This window comes from Nelusetta ayraudi, unplaced genomic scaffold (assembly GCF_046127955.1).
Source record: "Nelusetta ayraudi isolate G7.1 ecotype Tasmania unplaced genomic scaffold, CSIRO-AGI_Nayr_v1 ptg000008l, whole genome shotgun sequence".
Classification (NCBI taxonomy): Eukaryota; Metazoa; Chordata; class Actinopteri; order Tetraodontiformes; family Monacanthidae; genus Nelusetta; species Nelusetta ayraudi.
Window position 1 is genome coordinate 57485 of NW_027466058.1, and position 19645 is coordinate 77129.

The 19645-nt window shown below is 49.7% G+C and overlaps 1 protein-coding gene across 2 annotated transcripts in view; it reads right to left on the reverse strand.

The window, feature by feature from the left end:
* The window catches only part of zmiz1a (zinc finger, MIZ-type containing 1a), a 109369-nt gene that overhangs the window by 48798 nt on the left and 40926 nt on the right, over positions 1-19645 (reverse strand). For both annotated transcript variants that reach the window (XM_076018428.1, XM_076018429.1), the window contains exon 3: positions 14054-14136. The gene's annotated coding sequence lies outside the window, so the exon portion shown is untranslated. The remainder of the gene's footprint in view (positions 1-14053; positions 14137-19645) is intronic.

Here is a 19645-nt window from a genome sequence, read left to right on the forward strand (position 1 = left end):
AGACGGAGGCGTTTTACACACACACACACACACACACACACACACACACACACACACACACACACACACACACACACACACACACACACACACACACAGCGACCAGATGTACGCTGTGATGTCGCTCCTTTGATTAGCGGGCCGACCGCGCCGCTGGGAGGGGTTAAAGTGCCCGAGCGACGCGGCCTCTTCCCACGTGCATCCATATTTGATGCGCGCCATGTGGCGGAGAGCGAGAAAAAAAAGAAAAACAGCCCTCGGCTGCTCTGATCTTCTCACGACGCTGCCGTCAAAAGGCAGGATGGCAGCCTTCGCCATACTACACTCAATACGCGCCCAAGGTGTGTGCTTTTGCGCGTCTCTGAAAACGTTTTTTTTCCCGCTGCTGCGCCGCCGTCCATCGCCACCTGCAGGGCGCAGAAGCACCTGCAGCCCCCGCGACCGGCACGCACACAAGCACGCTAACACGCGATACAAATCCCTGCGGATCAAAACGCGGCAAACCCATCAAATCCAGTGAGCAGCCTGTCGACCGATGATTCCGGGAGTGAAGTGAGCCGCCGGCTGCTGGACGGAGGGAAGTGTGAGGGGCAGCGAAGCCCAGAGATTCACTTCCCACTTTTATTAATTGCCACTGTAAAGAAGCCGGGTGGGATAATTGCACCCTCCTCACCCCCAAAGTGGGGGTGCGCGCAGCATGCATCTTTAATGAGCGCGCACTGTTGCTCCTTGCGCCGCAGACAGACTGCAGATAAAGCAGATGCTGTGAAATGCTAATTTGCGCCGAGCGGGAAGAGGGAGCCGCCTCGCCACGGCTCCGCCGCTGTTGTTTCAGCGCCCTCGGTGCAACACAACTGGCTCGTGGTCGCCGGAGAGTCGGGAGGGAGTGCGACAGGTTAAGATGGCAAGGGTTGTTTTTTTGTTTTTTTTCTCCCCGTTGCACCTCTTGATATTGTCAATGAAAAACATCCTGGATTGAATGAATGATTGAAGGGCTGCATCAGTGTGTGTGTGTGTGTGTGTGTGTCATCTGTCTATTATGCAAACCACCTAAAAGTCTGATTCATTCCAACGATTGAAACGCTGCATTGAATTGAACTGAATATTGAAACGTATCTTTATATATCTATATAGATATATACATATATATCTATATCAATATCTATATATATATGTATGTGTGTGTGTGTGTGTATATATATATAAATAAGTATTTATGTGTCTATGTCTTTATACGCACTCATACCAATGACAACTTCTCAATGGAAAATCCTGAAAGGCGGAGAGAACTGATCTGTGTGAGTGAGTCTCAGCGTTCAGCCCACTTGGCCAAAGCTGAAGCCGCCCTACATTGACGGGTTGGCCCGCTGACACGAACGGCTGCTCTGGCCGAGAACTCTGACCTCTGGAAGGGCCTTGTAATGTTCTTACTGGCCTCCGAGCAGCGAAGGGAGCAACTGCGGGCATTAGAGCCGTCTCAGCGGGGCATTAGAGGGCCGCGCCAACCAGGAAGTTCAGACGTGGGTGGCCGGGAGGGTCAGATGCATTTGAGTTGAAGGGAATTAAGGTAACTGGGTTGAGTTTAGTTTAGTCCCGGTGAGAGTCCCTGGCTGGTCACCTCGCAGAAACACTCTTCAGTGCGCCCCATTTGTCTACTTTTTATCCCAGAAAACACCAGAATAAAATAGAAATAGCTTCTTTCACAGAGATATAGACACACTTTGTATTTATCTTTTAGCTGTGAAGGAGAAGAGAGGATGTTTTAAAAGGGGATAAACCTCCTTCTTGTCAAGATCACCACTGGCCAATCTCTAGTGGTGCAAACCTTTGCCAAAGCCAGTCAGAAGAAGACACTCTGAGCAAACTGCTTCCACTCGAGCCCCTCTGCTGGCAGTAGCCTCCTGCAGGTCCCGCCTCTTTCTCCTGGTGGAACACTGATTGGTTCGCCTACCTTCGAGCAGCTGCGAGCAATTCAAACAGGGAGCTTTTCATGATGGATCTTAAGAGGGTTCACATTTAAAATCTCAGCCACGCCGCCGGCGTTCCAGGTGTTTCCTGTGAGGAATATGTACTCCCCCCTCCCCCCAATGAATCCTTTTTAACACAAAAAAACAGTAAGTCAACAAGCTCTGTTAGCAAACAGCTTTGAGAGAGAAATAAAACCAAGGAGGCTCAAAAAAACAAAAAACAAGAAAAAAACAACCTTACATAATCACACCGGGACTGACACATTTAACAAACGACTTCCTGTTTATCAGCTGACCTTCCGCGGATCGCTCGCCGTTAGCTCACGTTTGACGTCAATCTCGTTCCGCCGCACTCAGCGGGCGAGGGAGGGACAAGTACGAGCGGACAGTTTTATCTGCGAGGCAGATTATTTTTCAAAGAAAAAAAGGAAAACAAGAGCGAGTGAGTGAGCGAGTGAGTGAGCGAGCCAGTGAGCCAGTGAGTGACTTCCTGGAACGGCGGCAGGGGCGTCCATGTTGTCGGTGCATGTTTCTCTTTATGCTGTCAGGGTGGCTGAGCAGAGCAGCCATCAGGGCCCGGCTCGCTCGCTCTCTCTCGCTCTCTCTCTCTCTCTCTCTCTCTCTCTCTCTCTCTCTCTCTCTCTCTCTCTCTCTCTCTCTCTCGCTCTCTCTCTCTCTCTCTCTCTCTTTGATGCAAGTACAAAAGCCGCCTGGCGGATGTGAGCGAGCGCCGCCGACCCCTTCTCCCTCCCTCCCTCCTCCACTCTAACCTCCTCTCGCCCAGCTCTCACCCCCACCCCACCCCCACCACCACAACCCCCAGCGGGCCAATCCTTTCCTCTGACTGAGCAACACACACACACACACACACACACACACACACACACACACGCACGCACGCACGCACGCACACACGCACAGACACTAATACACACACACAGTAGGAGGCGCGGCGAGCTGAGCGTAAGCATCTGGATCGTGCAAATGAATTCTATTTTCTGATGGCAGACAGACGGACCCGCCGGACAGCCGCCGCTAATCTGTCACCCCCGCCGCCGCCCCCCCCGCACGCCATTACCGCCACCTATAATCCTCCCGACGGAGAGACACGCAGCGAGCGAGGAGGAGAGAGGAGTTGAGGGGCGGCGGAGGGGTGGAATGCGCTTGCGTAACGGCGAAAAAACACTTTTGATCTCTGTCAACCCGAAGCCCCCCCCCCCCCGACCCCCTGACCCCTCCCACCTCCCTCTCCCCCGACGAGGTGGACTTCCTGGCGGCTGAGCAAACACTTGTTAGCCACTTTTGCTAATTCCACTCAACGCAATGGATGGAGGATGGAGGATGTTTCACTCGGGAGACCCTCCCTCCACCTCACCCCCCCGGCCCCCCTTGTTTGATTTGCTGGCGAGCCGGCCAGAAGTGTCCACAGCAGCAGGATTAATAATAATAATAACAACGACAATAAACTTCGCCGTCACTCCGACTCCTGGAAGGAGACTGAAGACTTGGCCGCTGACTCTGTGTTTTCTCCCCATCAGGGCATCACCGCCGACTCGCAATTTGGCCCAATCTGGGTGGGGGGTGTCGTAAAGATGAGCCGCATGAGCGAGCGTCGCCAGCGCGACAGAACGCGCTTTGTATTCATTGCGGACAACAGGGCGGCCATTGGAGGAGAGAAAACAGCAGCCATTGATTTTTCGCGCTGCTGGCCCGGGCGTTTTCTCCGTGGCAGGGCTCCGGTCGATACGTAGCACACCGACAGAGAGAGAGAGAGAGAGAGACAGAGAGACAGAGAGAGAGAGAGAGAGAGAGAGAGAGAGGAGGGAACACCGGCAGGGTGAAGGGGTCAGACACCGGGTGTCGACACAGTGTACGTGCAGCGTTTGCGACAAATCAGGACGAAAGCAGCCATCACATCTGTTGCCGTCACTTCCAGAGGGCGAAGGAGGGGGAAGCGAGCGATGAGTTCAAGGTCTCGTGTTGCACTCCTCGGTTCCAGATGTGTCGACTCGCCGAGCTAATCGCCCCAAAAAGCTCTCGGCAGCAGATCGGGTTAGCCCTCTGTTTGCAGCCTGCAGCAAGAGCGCTTAGGTTTTGGCTCGATGCTCAAAAAACTGATTTCAGGGGGCTGAGCAATAACAAGGTGACAACAAGTTCACGAAACCTCGGAGAGGTATTGGTGCCCTTTGTGACATCACAAATGGCTGGTTTCCAATTTGAATCAACATTAACATGGAGTGACAGCAGCAAACCCATAAAGATGCAGACAAGAGACAAGAGAGACAGAGAAAAAGAACCACTTTGCAAACCCAAGGCTGGTTAACAGCACAGTGAACCAGTGACCCCATGATGTGGTTTCTTTACTGCGAGTACAGCAGTGAGGAGGTGGGAGCATTAAATCCTTCATCAAGTAGCCCCGCAAATCAAACATTGATTTCCATGAGGCGCTCTGCCGCCCGCCAGCAATAAGATCCCCCTCCACCACACACACACACATGCACACGCACACACACAGACACACACACGCACACACACACTGCAACACAATAAGTGTAAAAACACGGCGACAGCAGGCAGCAAATAAACTTTCTGTCCAACCGTAAATGCCACCATCTGAACAGGAAAACCGCTTCCCCGCACCTGTCAGCTGCTGCTGCTCCATCTGAAAAGAAAAAACCCACTAAATTGTGTTTATTCTACGGTATTAACTCATTCGCACCTGATGCAACCTGATGGCCTGATGCTTCATCGCTTTCTCCCTTCAGTGCCAAATGCACCGTGGTTATCTTTAACGTATCATCAGCATCACATTATTATTATTATGACAGGCTGTGAATGATACTGTTGTCATATTAAAAAAAAAAAACCTTTAGGTTTTCAGAAAATTATAAAAGTTTTAAAGCAACATTTGGCACTGAAGTCTTGCTCTGGTGTGAGAGAGCATTATTTTTAAAATTGCCGCCTCGGGCTTTCTTCCAGAAACTTGACTGTTCTTTTCGTTTAAAAGTAAAAACTCCAATCGTTTAACCGCACAAACCCTCAAGTCCACATTCTTATTCGGGAGACAAGTTTTTTTTTTTTTATCGAAAGACAAATGTGAAAAGTGCCCAGACTGCAGACAAGTCTCCTCTAAAGCCCCTCATTAAATGCATTTCTCTCACTGCACGCTCCAGAGGACGACTCCCTGCATTGTTTACATGCATGTTTACCTGCCCACAGTTTCCCCTGCCTGCGCACACGCACGAGAAATTGCTCCACAAACACGGCCGTGCAAACAGGCCTGTTTGCACAAGTGCTTCTAGCGCGACACCAAATGTTCCTGCACCAGTTTCAAAATTCTAGTGAGCTCTACGACCAAAAAATATCTTAAAAAAAAAAAACAGAAAAAAAAAAAAAACCCCAGACAAACAAAAAAACAAGGCCAGAGAGCAGAGCCGCCTACTGATGGAGCTCAGCAACTTTTATGTGACTTGAAAGTTATTTCACACTAAAAATAAAGACACAAACGGTCGATTGTTTTGTTCGGCTATTCTCGCCAAAATGTTGTAAATGTCTCTGTAAAGTCCCCAAATTTTGAAAGCGAAAGTCACATGAGGCGCTTGTTCAGTCTGAACGCAGCACAGCGGAGTGTGTTTCTCTATTATCTTTGGAGTGATACAGCGTTTTCAAATGTTTAAACAGCGACAGCAGGAGCCTAAAGCAAACATACGGCAATATTTACAGTGCGTATGACAGTTAAATAGTAAATATGTACCATTCATCATTCACTTTCTTTGGGCCTCTCGAAACAATCCTGTGGATGTGTGTCTACGGGTGTGTGTGTGTGTGTGTGTGTGTGTGTGTGTGTGTGTGTGTGTGTGAAAGCCGGGGCCAGTTTCTCCCTCGCACAGCTGAACTTTGACCTCTGAGGCCCGGGGAGGAGAACAGATGACCCCCGGCTGTAATCGGACACGCTGGGTTTCCACAGACAGACACCTGAACCTCTTCGCTCTCACTGCACGACTAACACACACACACACACACACACACACACACACACACACACACACACACGCACACGCACACACACACACACACACAGAGTCAGAAACACCTGTTCCGTCAACACAGCCGCCAAGTGCCCAAACACGCGCACAACAGATGCACTCGAACTGACAACAACAAAAAAAAACAAAACACACACATATTCAACAGCAGCACAGAGAGGAGGCGCTCGCAGCGCTGCTTTCAAGAGGCTCTTTGTGCTGTTTTCATCCTCGGCACGGCGGCTCCTTCGACTTGAACGAGATTATGGCTCCGTAAGCGCAGAACAAGGGGGAAGGTTAGCATCACTCACGTCCCCTTCAGTCCAGAAGCCAGTCAGTCCTTCACGGAGAGAGGAAAGACAACGCGGTCTGACTCGGCCAGACGGCAACAGGAAGACGATAGTTCAGATGCTTCAAGTCGAGTCTGAGTGACAACGTCAGATTTGCTGGTTTAACGCGCGGCCCTTCGCACGCTGACACGTGCCGATTAGGCGCGAACAAGCCCTTTATTCCGGAACACGGGAATAAAGGGCTGCGGATTGATACACACAAGTCACCCAACGCAATACACAGACACAGACACATACACAGACACACCCACCGGCCACAGGCCAACAACCTGCAGCTTAAAGATCTGCATCAGCCAATAGAAAAACCATGATTGTTTGACCATTAGAACAGCCCATGTGGGACTGGGTGCAATAGTGTCTTGGCGGGGGGGGGGGGTTGTGACGGCTCTGGTCGGGGTCATTAAGACTCTCACACGGAACAACAATAAGCGGCCGAGGTGATCCCCCCACCCCCTCCCCTCAGGGGTGAGTGAAGGGAGGGGGGCTTTATATGTTGGGGGTGCTGAACGCTGAAGCCACCACGTTCCATTTTTGTTCTTTCCTCTCCATTTTTCTCAGCTTGTCTGATTTTTTGCCACTTTGGGCCTTTTGTTAATAGACAATGAAAAATAAAAATGATGAAACTAGACCACACTCGAGTGGTCTAATTCTGCAGCTCGCTCCTCCAAAACCACGGCATCAACCAGGAAACATGTTTTTTTCCCCTCGTCTCCTCGAACATCAACTAATAGCAAAAAATAAAAACTCAAAGCCGAACCCCAAACAAATAAAGCTCAATTCGGCCCATTGAAGTGGGTTAACAGCTCCTCCAGGCAGCGTGAGACACGTTTCATTGCGTGTTTTACAGACTGTCAGCCCATTTTTCTGGTTGAGTAAAAGAAAAGGGGGGGCGAAAAAAGAAGAAGAAAAAAAACAACAAAAAAACAAAAGCCTTCCACATCAAGCAACGGCAGGAGTTCTTTGGTCTCGAGAGGCGCAAAAAAAAAAAAAAAAAAAAAGCATATATGCCGTGCAAGAACAACTGTCGCTGGAATCAGATAAGGAAGGGACCCGGAGAGCCGGTGCAGCTGTAAGCGGCTCTATCTTCGCAGCCGTAATGATGAAAGTGTCTTTAAAAAAAACAAAAAACAGAAAGGATTTGGCCGGAGCGTCGCTCTGCAGCTGAGGGCTGATACAGCCGGCGGTGCATCATTTCTCATCTTCAAATCTGCTTTGGCACGGTCAGGAGTGCCAGTGCTAGCGTGTGTGTGTGTGCGAGTGCGAGTGCGTGCATGGCTGGGAGGAGGAAGTTAGCGTGGCACACAACAACGCAGGGACCTCGGCGAGGGGAGGAGGGGTCTGACAGCCAGGGTGCATTCTGGTCCGTCTCTCCTGTGGGTTTTTTTTTTTTGTGTCCCCCCCCCCTTTCTTTATTGGTGCTATCCTGACAACGTGAGGTTGGATCTTCCTCTCGCTGCTCAGCTGAGCAATCAGGTCACCTCGTCTTGACAGACAAAAACACACGCACACACAGACGCAAACACGCGGGGACACACGCAAGCACGCAAGCACGCACGCGCACGCGCACACACACACACACACACACACACACACACACACACACACACACACGCACAATGCATGACGCCCGCAGCTGTTGCCAATGATGTCAGTCCTGATTTGGCCAAACTAGCCTTTTGTTTCCCAGCATGAGCACGAAGGGGGCGAGGAGGCTTCGTTTGGCAGAGCGGGCGAGGGCTCCTCTGACTCGGAGGCTGTTTGAGGATTAGCTACCGGTCGCCCGACATCAAAGTGGGACGGCGGCCGCGCTATTTGCTCAGTCAGTGGCTCACGATTTAGTGAAAAAAAATTGATTAGCGTTGAGTGGCGGCGGGCCGCCGCCAGGGCAAACAGCAGACGGAGATTGCGTTCCGTTTGTGCCTTTTCACACCCAGGCTGGAGGAATTAGCTGCAGACGCACAACCAGTGTCACCGCTGCCACTTTATCTGTTGGTTTTTAATTGTTTGTTGACTGAAGTGAAAACGGCCCATTAGCCTGGATATACAGTACAATTATGAGGCGAATGCTGACTAAACTTTTATTGACTTTTGATTCGCAGTCTGAATCAACAGAGTGAATATGTGAACAAGCAAGTGGCACTTTTGCACCGTAACATAAACAAGAGGAGCCCTGGGATTCTAAACACAGACGTCAACTGATGTCAAAGAAATCCTGTTTTTGCCAGAGGGACAAACATTTTTTTTATCTAGGTGCAAATTAGAGGAGTGGCTGGCCGAGAACTTGGAGAAAAAAAAAAGAAAAGAAAAATAAAAACGCCCAAAAGTGAGCGACTTCGCTTTCCCAAAGAGAGCCGAACAACTTCTGAAGGACGACACTGTACGGCAAATTCTGCCAACTAATCTCGATGAAGCCCGTATAGAACACAAGAAACGCACCACTGATCGTAAAAGAAGAAGAAATTCAAACAGAAGAAATCTTGAGATGAAATACATTTGTGAAGAAATGACAAAAAGACACAAAGATAGGGCATCGCACAGCTCCGCAGAAGGCCGCTGATGTCTAATGAGCTGTTTATTAACTTAAAAAGCAGAGAAGTGACTGAGCTGAGGACAAAGTTGCAGATTGCCGCCCGTGTCAAACCGCCTCCCTTCAGCGCAGCTTAATTGCTACTTTCTCATTTTTTCCTCTCTCTCTCTCTCACTCCCTCTGCCTCTTTTCACTCTGTCATTTAACTCTGTCTGTGTATGTGTGTGTGTCTGAGTGTGTTGCATCTGCAGAGAGTAAGAAGAAGAAGAAAGCAAAAAAAAAAAAAGGCGAGGCGGCAATAAATGTAACAGAAGCTAAAAGCAACGGCAGACTCGGCAGCGACACGGCTGACTGAGCCAACGCTGTTCACCAGATCCTCGAGTCAGTCACACACACACACAAACACACACGCACGCACACACACACACACCAGTGAAGCTGCGCTGAAGAGGACTTCCACCCACTTCCAACCATTTTCCATACCTCTGTGCAGCCTTTCCCAAACCCCAAACCAAACCTTAACCACAATGTGCCAAATCCTAATCCTGATCTGACCTCAGTGACCTCGCCGCTAAAAGACCCGGCTCAGAGCGATGGAAATAAAAAAAAAAGTGTTTAATCTGTCGGTCGAAAAGGCAAAATGTACACACACACACACACACACACACACACACACACACACACACACACACACACACACACACACACACACACACACACACACACACACACACAGAGTAGCTGTCGTGGTGCTCGGGCTGCCTCCACGCTGCAGATGATAATGAGAAGGTTTGGAGTTGTGCGTTTGTAACACACACACTTTAATGACAAACTGTCCGTCACACGCTGCATTCTCTCGCTCTCCTTCGCTTCAGTCGCACATCACACACCTGCCGACCGGCCAAAAGACACCCCCGGACCTCTTCTGTTTTCCAGAACATCATCATCATCTGATCACCCGAGACGTCGGCCTGAGCAGCTGATTCCTATCAAAGAGGCAATGACAGAGACAGAAACCCAGCCGGCTGTTTGAAAAATTAAACGGGTGAAGAAGAGGACAATGCGGCTGTGTGTGTGACGAGCAAAATTGAAAACTTTTCAAGCTGGAGCGCCTTGTCTGGTCGCGACGCTGCGCCGCTGCTGCTCAACGATGGGAACCATCTGAAAAGACCCCCGGACCATCAATCAATGGAAACGCCTGCAAATCGCAATTGTACTTTGTCGTAATTTTAGAAATATCCCTTTCATCTTCCACAAACTGGAATGGAACCGCAGCTAGTGACAATCGTTCCCGAGGCCGACTCTGACAAACTCTGATCTTCGGCGCTCTGGGACACGAGGTGCTATCGCTCAGTGCATTACGGTTCCTGTTGAACGGCTCCCCGGGCGCTCCAGGCTGCTCAGCAGAAAAGCCAGAGCTTTATTCAGAGCGACCAGTCCAGTGCAGTCCAGTCCAGTCCAGCGGGTGGAAACATTACAGGGTCTTAACAGATCTGCATCTTGATCGGAGGTCAGACTCGCAGCGGATACGTCTATAAATATATATATTTATATTTATTTCTGTGCAGATTGCGATGTGATACCCCGGTGTAGTGAAGCAATTTCCAGCGGCCTGGAGGCAGAACAAAGGGGCAGAGTTCAGCGAGAGCAGAAAGAGCCTCGCTCCAAATATGCCACCGGAAAATGAGGAGCGCAAAGGGGAAAAATAGGGAGGGAGGGAGAAAAAAAAAAAAAAACATTGAAGGGATTTCACAGGCTGCAGATTTAATGTCCATCTGATGAAGAGGGAGGAGGGAGCGAGGGAGGGGAATCAGGATTAATCGTCTTAGCTGTTTGTTTGCTAATCTGATTTGGTCTGATTTTTTTTTTTTTTTTTTTTTTTAGGCGGCTATCTCGGCTCGTGGTTACGGATGCCGGCGCCGGCTCCGCCGGATTGGTCGCAGCCATTTTCACCTTCAACGCGTCAACGCGCCAACACGCCAACGCCGTCCCCTCCCCTTTTCCCAGCTGCTTTAGGGTTGTTGTTTTTTTTGAGCAGGACACACAAACAAAGCATCAGTGCGTGTGTGTCAGCGTCCAAATCCAGCGATGTGGCTGCTTATAAAATTAAATAAATAAATAAATAAATTCCCCCTCTCTCTCTCTCCCTCTGTCAGACGCGTGCGACGGCGGTCCCTGCTCCAAATAAATGACCTACTTTGCACATTAACACACATTTACAAGCAGGCAAATTCCCGGGCAGCTTCATACTTTTCTGTTTTTTCTTTCCAGACTATCGCTCTCTTCTAATTCTTAGAGGACGGATTCCCTGATTCTTCTTTTCTTCTATTCATCTTTTGCTACTCTCCGGGCAGTTGACCACGTTTAACCATGTTACCTTTCAACCAAATGCGGAAAGCAACCGCTTGATACGCGTCGGGCGTCTGGGAGCGAGCGAGCGAGCGTGTCCGGAGGAGGTGAAGCCGCCGCCGCCGCCACCGCCGCCGCCACCGCCGCCGCCACCGAGGCCAACCTGAGGCGCTCCTGGCTCGGGCGGGGCGGAGCTATTTCTGGAGCGACTCGTCTCCCCCAGCTCTGGTGGGTGGGTGGGGTGGGTGGTGGTGGTGGAGGGAGCGGGGGGGGGCAACCACACGGCAGCACAGGCCCACAGTCGCAGCAGACAGGAGCGAAGAATGGATTCATTATTCACACGGGCTGTTAGGGGACTGGAGCATGAGGGCGGGAAGTGCCAGTAGGACACGAAGAGCTCACTTTTACTTAACGCAGAAGTGCTCGAGCAAGCAAAAAAAAAAAAAAAAACACGTATTGAGAGCCGGGCTAATCTTTTTGAATAGAGTATTTAAAGGAGACGTGTGAAGAAAATTTCTCCTTGCCTCTGCTTTGCAGCAGCAGAACGTCTAGCGAAGTCCTTGGGAATGAGAAAAGTCCATCCTTTGCTTCGTGTGCTGGCTCCACTTTTCAGACTTTTTTTGAGGGGAGGTTGAGCTGAAAATTTGCCTGTGTGATGTCACAAAGGGCACAGCCACCTCTCACAGGTTTGGGGCAACACACCCGGACGGGTGTTGGTTCCTTGGCCCTTTCTGAGACCACCTGGTTTTTGTTTCCGCTGGACACGCACACACCCACACCCACACAACACACACACACACACACACACACACACACACACACACACACACACACACACACACACACACACACACACACACACACAGAAAGACACAAAGCAGCGGCTGAAAGCCCACGGAGCTGTAAACGCACGCGGCGGCGTCATATCGAGTTCAGCGACGCCTGACAGCACGGCGAACGTCCACGAGAGTTGACACGGATGAACGTGTAAATGCTTTTCCTCCAGCACGCGCGCACGCAGGCGCACGCACGTAACCACACGCACGCACGCACACAGACACGACAGAGAGGCCAGATTGTATATGAGCCTGCTCACGGACCATGGTAAGAAAATGTCGCAAATGCGCAATCTGATATGCATGACTTGATGTTTCTCCCTGCCTTTTCTTTTTTTTCCTCTTGGAAATCGCAGGTTGCATCCATAATTTACACCAGCCTCCGTCTGTTTCTCTCTCTCGCTCTCTTTCTCTCTCGCTCTCCACGCCGCTCCCTCCATCTCCCCCCTCCCTTCTCTCTCTCTCTCTCTCTCTCTCTCCTGGCAATCTGGCTTCGTTTTTTTTTCTTGCAGCTTTTGCTCATTAACATATTGCAGAATGTGCAGATGCCACCAAAAATTATTCACCTTCCAGCGCTTTGATGCCATTGCAACGTGTGTACAAACTACACCATCGACATTTTGCTCAGCCCCTGAAAACAAAAGGCGGTCGGGACGGGGGTCTTGTTTTATTTAAATGAGCCGGCTGCGCGTATGAAAGGTAACATTCTACTCTGTGGTTTCTTTTCATTCTTCTTTTTTTTTTAAACCCACACATCCTCATTTATCGCGATCATATCATCCATCAACTCTGCCAAAGGTCTCTGACAGCGCAGGGGGCGGGGGGGGATGATTGATAGACTGCTTCCTCGCAGTCAAGTTCAAAAATGAATATTTGATTTTTTATTTTTTTTTAAACAAGCTCCGAGTCAGAGCTGAATTTGCCACGTGTTAATACGGCTTAAGGAGCGACTGGCAGCACGTTTTTGCATTAAGTGGAGCCTCGTCGCGCTGCTTACAGCAGCAAATGACTGGAAGATGGGGAGGCTGTCCTCCTCCGCGGAGATTAATACTCGGCTGGATAGAGGCGGATCAATGCTCCTACCTGGTAAGTCAGCATTGATCTGACACCGCCAACACTGGAGGTCAGCTTTCAAATCAGCCCTTTCAACTTAGAGGCTCAAAAACCCTGCAAAAAAAAATCCACCATCTTCCCAATGTATGTTTTGCATAGACTATACATTTGCAATTTGCATTACATTAGCAAGCTGGTTTCACTATTTGTTAAGACCGTCATAACCAGTGAAGCTAGGAATTTTAACATGCTGGTATGTTCAATCATTATTATCTAATTGTGTACTATCAAGTATAATTTAAGCAACTATCTGTAAAAAACAACTTTTATTCGAACATCTACCAGTTGTGGCAACAAAGGTAAAGGAAGCGCTGCATATGCGGCCCTTTAAGCTTTTTTAATCCGACCAACCGAAATTGAAGAAATTATATTAATAGTAAGTAATTAATAAAATAGAGTTAAGAGTCATTTCAATCAAGAGCTAAACCCTGTGGGGCTTCAAAGACATACTTTTGTTAATTTTCAATCGACATTGAAACCAATGTTTTCGACATATCCCATGATATTTTTTTTTCTCCGGCCCCTCTGTCAAACTTTAAAATCCATTGTGGCCCACCAGTTCAAAGGTTTGGCCACCCCTGCTGATCTAATGCCTCCGGAAGAGCTGAGAATTCATAGCTGCAAAACCAAAGACAGCTCACGTGTCACCCACCACCACTACTAAGGGACAGCAGAAGTACTCTTCTTTGCAGATGACATGACGTTTTGCGCCACCAAAATTGGCAATCTCTCAATCAAAAGCTGCTCGGTTTTCAATTCAGTCCCAACAGCCGCAATCACAAGTCATTTGCACCTCCGTCTCCACCCTTCCGCAAGCCCACATTTGCATTAGGCCCAAACATCTCGGAGCAAAGACACACTGCAAGTGATAAATCAGGCTCCTTACCAGTGTGGATGAGGCCGGTTCAGCGTTTCCTTTCCTGCGAGTCAATATCAGTTTCCTAATCCTCATCAATCACGGCCACGGCTCTGGAATGAAACAAAACAGAATACGAGCGCACATCAGGGAGCGCGACAAAACAAGGCCTGCTTTTCAGTGATATGGAGACGAGACTTGGGTGGCGTCGCCTGTCGGGGTTGTAATAAAGCACCCCGCCGTGCGTCTGACAGATTGGAATCGCATAACAAGGAGTGACGGCGCTGCGGAGGACGCGCTTCTCTAATCCCCGACAAAAATATGAAAGATAAACGCCCTAAATGACAAACACAAGTCACTTCCTTGTCGTTCTCGGCGCTGTTTGGCGCCACTCTGGGACGCGGAGGCCGTCTTGCCGTCTTTGAACCCTCGCTGGGCTCTGAACGCGGAGGAACGTTCTCCCCTCCACTCCTGGCTCCTCTCGAGCCATGAACGCGGCACGGCGATGCTAATGGGCCGACTGCTCGTCAAACTGCTTTGCATGGCCGGCTTGTTCTTTGAAACTCCACGCTGTTTCATTAATATTCTGCCGTCTCTGCCTCTCCAGAAACCGTCTGGCTTACAGGACTACTACAGTAGGCGGAAGGAGGGAAGGAGGGAAAGAGAGAAGGATGGAAGGAGTCTCGCTATCTTCACAGGCTACAGATTGGCCCACATTTAATTACCGTTAACGCGCAAGCTAAATACGCCTCCATGATTTAGTCACCCCTCCCCAACAAATCTCAGCAAAATTAAATTAGTCATATGAGTTTAATTAACTCAATGAATTAATATTTAAAGTTACACTCGGATGGGAGATAGACAAGGCAAAGTCAGGACAGTTTTTTTGGAGTTGCCAATATTTCGGCCAACTTTATGGAAAACAGGAAGTAGCTACTGTACATATTTTGTCTTTACAGCCCTTGATTTTGACAGGCAGACTTTATGTCGTCTCAAGTTTTTCAGCTTTTTGTGGCCCAGTGCACATGGCTGGTAGAAATCATTAAAATTATTAAAGATAGAAATGCTTCGCTTTACTCGCAGACAGACTTTGCCCCCAACTTACTGCAGTACTGTAGCCCGGTGGTTAATGTTGCTCAAAACCCAAAATGATTCTCACAGTAAATGCAATCAAACATTGAGTCCCACTAGAGGCTGTAAGTCATGTGACCGACAATCTTTATTGCTATAATTTTTTTATCGTTGCATCAACGTATATGGAAGACGGATTTTCACAACACATATTACACATAATATGCAAATATCCGTAGACAGTATCGGCCAGGCTGATGAATTGGTTTAATATAGTAACCACGGCAGGCATTGATCATTATGCACAGTGAATTCAGCGTCGTTAGCTCGGAGGCCGCCGCGATAACGTTTCGCTCTGCCGAGCTCCACTGAGGAGCGATGTAAAGCCGCAACAACACACATCCATGGATGGCACCTCACCTCTGGCCTCTTCACTTGAAATTTCCAAATCATGGAAAACGCTGCACATATTATGAATATAAAACGGCATGCATGAAAGATGTAATCGCCCTGGTGTCTGATGAATCATTTGCAGAGGGAAACTTCCTGGGTTTTTGGGTGAAATGCAAAATGCTAACACTGCAGCCACAGATTTTTCGAATTCACACAGAGCATCTATTTTCCATGCTCAACAACAAATTGCGGCTGCACAAAAATGAATAAACATTGTGCAACTTCTTTTGGTGCAGATTGTTTCATTGCATATTAAGTTCTTTCGGACCCCACAAGTAACCCCCTTTATTTTTCGGCTCATAAACTCTTCGATAGTTTGTTTGTGTGTTCTTAATATTCCAAATCATGGAATAAAATCCTCTCCCAAACTCAAACCACGGAAAAGCAAAAACAAAAACAAATCTTTTTAAAAACAGATCAGTAACAAACTCACTTCCTTGATGGAAACGTTTGTTACTTCCTGCGTCATTCCGTTAGACAAGTTGGCTAAGCGGTGGCGCCACGCGACCCGACAGCCGCTCGCCACTTTTTTTTTTTTTTTTTTTTACAATTCTGACTGCACCTCGCCGAGTAGTTCTCAAACACACCGTCTAATGACGGTGTTATTTTCCACTCGTACAAATGCTCCATTATGGAGCTAATTAAGCTGCAGTGAGGGAATAAAAAAAAAATGAAAGGAAAAAAAAAAGTGCACGGCAATTTACTGAGCCGTGCTAATGAAACATGAGGCTGGCGAGGCGTGTTTTCTCACTCTGGCTGAGAGGAAATATGGCTGCCGAGAGCCGACGGCGGCCTGCAAATCACTGTCACAGCGAACCTCACGACACGGGCAGATTTATCAGGGAGAAACAAACGGAGGCATTGATTCGCTAGTTGTTTATTTAAAGCCCTCCGCGGAGGAGGAAATAAATTCCCTCCCCGTCGGGGACTTTGTTTGCGCCGTCATCATGTGACGCGGCCGCCGGATGCAGGAGACGATGTGGCGCGAACAGGGCCGCGCGCTGGGCAGGCGTGGGGGGGGGGGGGGGGGGGGGGCAATCTGGATTCATCTCCGATGGGGAAGGGTCGGGGGGTGGAGTGGAGCGGCCGTCACAGATGTCATTGAACGCAGCAGACGGCGGGAATCGCGCAGGAAAGAAAGAAAGACAGAAAAAAGAAGAGGCTTCCATCTGAATAATTTATTCCAGGGCTCATCTTGTCTCACACCGGGGGGATTTCTGCTTTCAATTTGGACCGTTTTCTGCAGAACACCCCCCCCCCATACACACACACACACCCGTCCCCGTATTCAAATCAGCCAGCCGCTTGTTGTTATTGGCACGCGGAAGGTCAACGTTAGCGCGGCTAGCGCCGTCCTCAGCGGCCTGGTATGCCGCTCCATTAACACCCCTGGGCGGCTCGTGTGTGTGGCGCTCTTTGTTTACCTCGCCGTGCGCGCCGGGTGACACTGGAGAATAGGGCCCGCGGAGTGCAGAGACAGCAGTGTGTGTCTGAGCTTATTAGGCTGCTTTCCAAGGACGCAGGAGGCTCTAAACATTACACTGGCGAGGCGGGGGGGGGAGGTGAGGGGGCGAGCGCTAATCACGGCGGGAAGATGTTTGGACTGCGGGAGCAGGAGACGGAGCCGGGGGTTTGAGGGCCGGGGCAGACGGGGGGTGGGGGGGGGAAGCAAAAGAAGATGTGCTGCTTCCACTGGCTCGCTCCGAAGGAATTTGTGAGCGTCACGTTGGAAAACGGTGACGGAAATTTTCGACAAAAAGGTCCAGTTTTTGAGTTAAACCATAAAAAGCCAAAGAGCAACGGGAAACGGCCATCCATTACTTTGTTTTATGGGATTTCTGGAGTTCCGCGTTGGAAAAGGTGATGGAAATATCTTTTTAAAAAAATCTTTAAAAAAAAAATTATGTCCAATATGAAGACACAGGACAGGTTTAGTCGAGGCTTAATGGTTAGTGAGCACTGGGAGACTGAAAGACACGGAGGCACTACGAAGATCATGGTGATGTAACATTGAGTTCATGCCTTGTTTATGCCAACAACTGCATTTCGGTTTTGGTTTCCAGTTTGCACGGCCAATAGAATTTCTGCAGCTCTTTCAACCCTCAACAGGGCGAAGCTCGTATTCAATTATACATTTGAGTGAAGCTACATCATGACACGTTCCCCCGCATGTGCCAATACAATTATGTAGCCGCAGCCACTCTGTGAAACGTAACCTTTTGTCTCATTTCTTTTCAGTTTGAACCTACGGAAGCCTTGCGATTAAATTCAGGCTGAGGAGGAGAAGAAGACAAGCAGGAAAGAGAAGAGAGTCGTCCCCGCGTTCACCCCTGGCCCTTCCCTGGGCGTCACACTGGGACTGGGACCGAGGACAAAGAGGCTTCGCGCGGGTCACCTGAGACAAGGCAACACAAGTTCCCATTAGCCAAAAAGCCCGTCAAGCCACTAACAAGGAAGGGGAGGAGGAGGAGGAGGAGAGGAAACGGAGCCGCCAAGGCGGCAAACAGCGACTCCCGCCTCCTTCTGTTCTGACTTTCTGCCGCATCAAGAGGCGTCACAAAGGAAGTGTTGTGTTGTCGGCAGGGCTCCTCGGGGAGCGGATCAATCTATTTCACTCGGCGCTCCATCTACACGCCACAGAGAGAGAACACAGCGCGACAAGCGAGCGCTGTTTGCTCACTCGTGTTCCTACAGAGCCTCTGCCTCTCTGAGCCTCGGCTTCTGAAGCAACCAGAGAGAGAGAGAGCGAGAGAGCGAGAGAGAAAAGCAGGTTACGAGGTTACTCAGGAGAAACTGTGCTTACCGAGCAAAAAGCCTGCGTCGCTTCCAGCGGTAAATTGCTACGTGCTAGCGTGCACCGATGACAGGACTTGGCTGTCGCTGCCGTCTGCAGGCACGGACGGCCTCGCAGCGGCTGGCCGGGCAGAACGGCGAGGACTCTTGAACCGGCTGAATGACAGAGAGGCGGCCGGGCGAGCGGGCGGGCGGCCAAACCCTGACGAGCAGACACTCTGGGCCGCCGCTAGCGCTAATGCTAATGTTCAGCCAGAGACCAGGACGACGTCTTCTACCAGTCGACTGCCAAAGGTCAAAGGTCACACTAGTTTTTCCAGGCTCGATTTGTCATCGGCCCTTTCGGAGAAGCCTCACATGACTGGCGACCCAACAGCCTCCAGGAAGCAGGCGATTTAGCCCTCTGTTTGCAACCTCCTTCCAAAATGATGTTCACTTTATCTCGCCCCTGTGTTTTACACACAAATCCAGAACCTCAGCCGACCATGGGAGTCGCCGTCGCTGTCCAAACAATTTTGGACAGCGACAGTGAATATTTAGCTCGATCCCAAATATTCTGAGTAATTACAAGAAATTTCTTTGTGCATTTTTTAAATTGTTTGCCAGCATCAGAGGAAAACAAAGGGAAAGTGATTTGTTCTTTCTTGTTAACAAGACAAAAAAAAGAAAACTTAATTCTTGTAGTTCTTGCTTGTACTCTGGAAGTGATGTGATGATCTTGCTGAAACATCCAGCTGTCAGCTGGACAGAACAGTGCGAGTGCAGCATGTGGGTCAGTGTTGGTGACTGCACTAAAATAAACTGCACTCACACCCCTGAATGACTGATTCCTGGTGCAACACAGTACATTGCAAACGTGTGAAGCTTCCAGAAACTTTCTTCCGACGCCGTGCATTTTCTGGATCTCCGGAAAAGATCACATTTAGCCCGTTGTTTGCAGCCTCCTGCTGAAAAACCGACGCGTTTGGCGGAACCGTCCACGTGTCCGGAGAACAAAGAAAAAAAGAGAACAAACGGCTGGCTGGAGGGAAACCCGACGTGACGGGTTTTCTCTTCTCGCGTCTCGGGCTGGAGCTGAAGAGACGCATCGAGTCAACCTTTAGAAAACCAGTTGTGCTGCCTCCCTGTGACACGGGGGGGAGGCCCAACTCTCAGCGAATCCCCGGGCCTCGACCCGCTGCGTCAGGAGCCCTGGGCGCTCTGCGGCCCGCGTGTGTGGAAACCTCTGTGTAAACTGCAGAGAAACTGAGCACCGGCATGACACAGCATGGAGGAATGTACCAGCGGATGTGGCCAGCTCCCTCC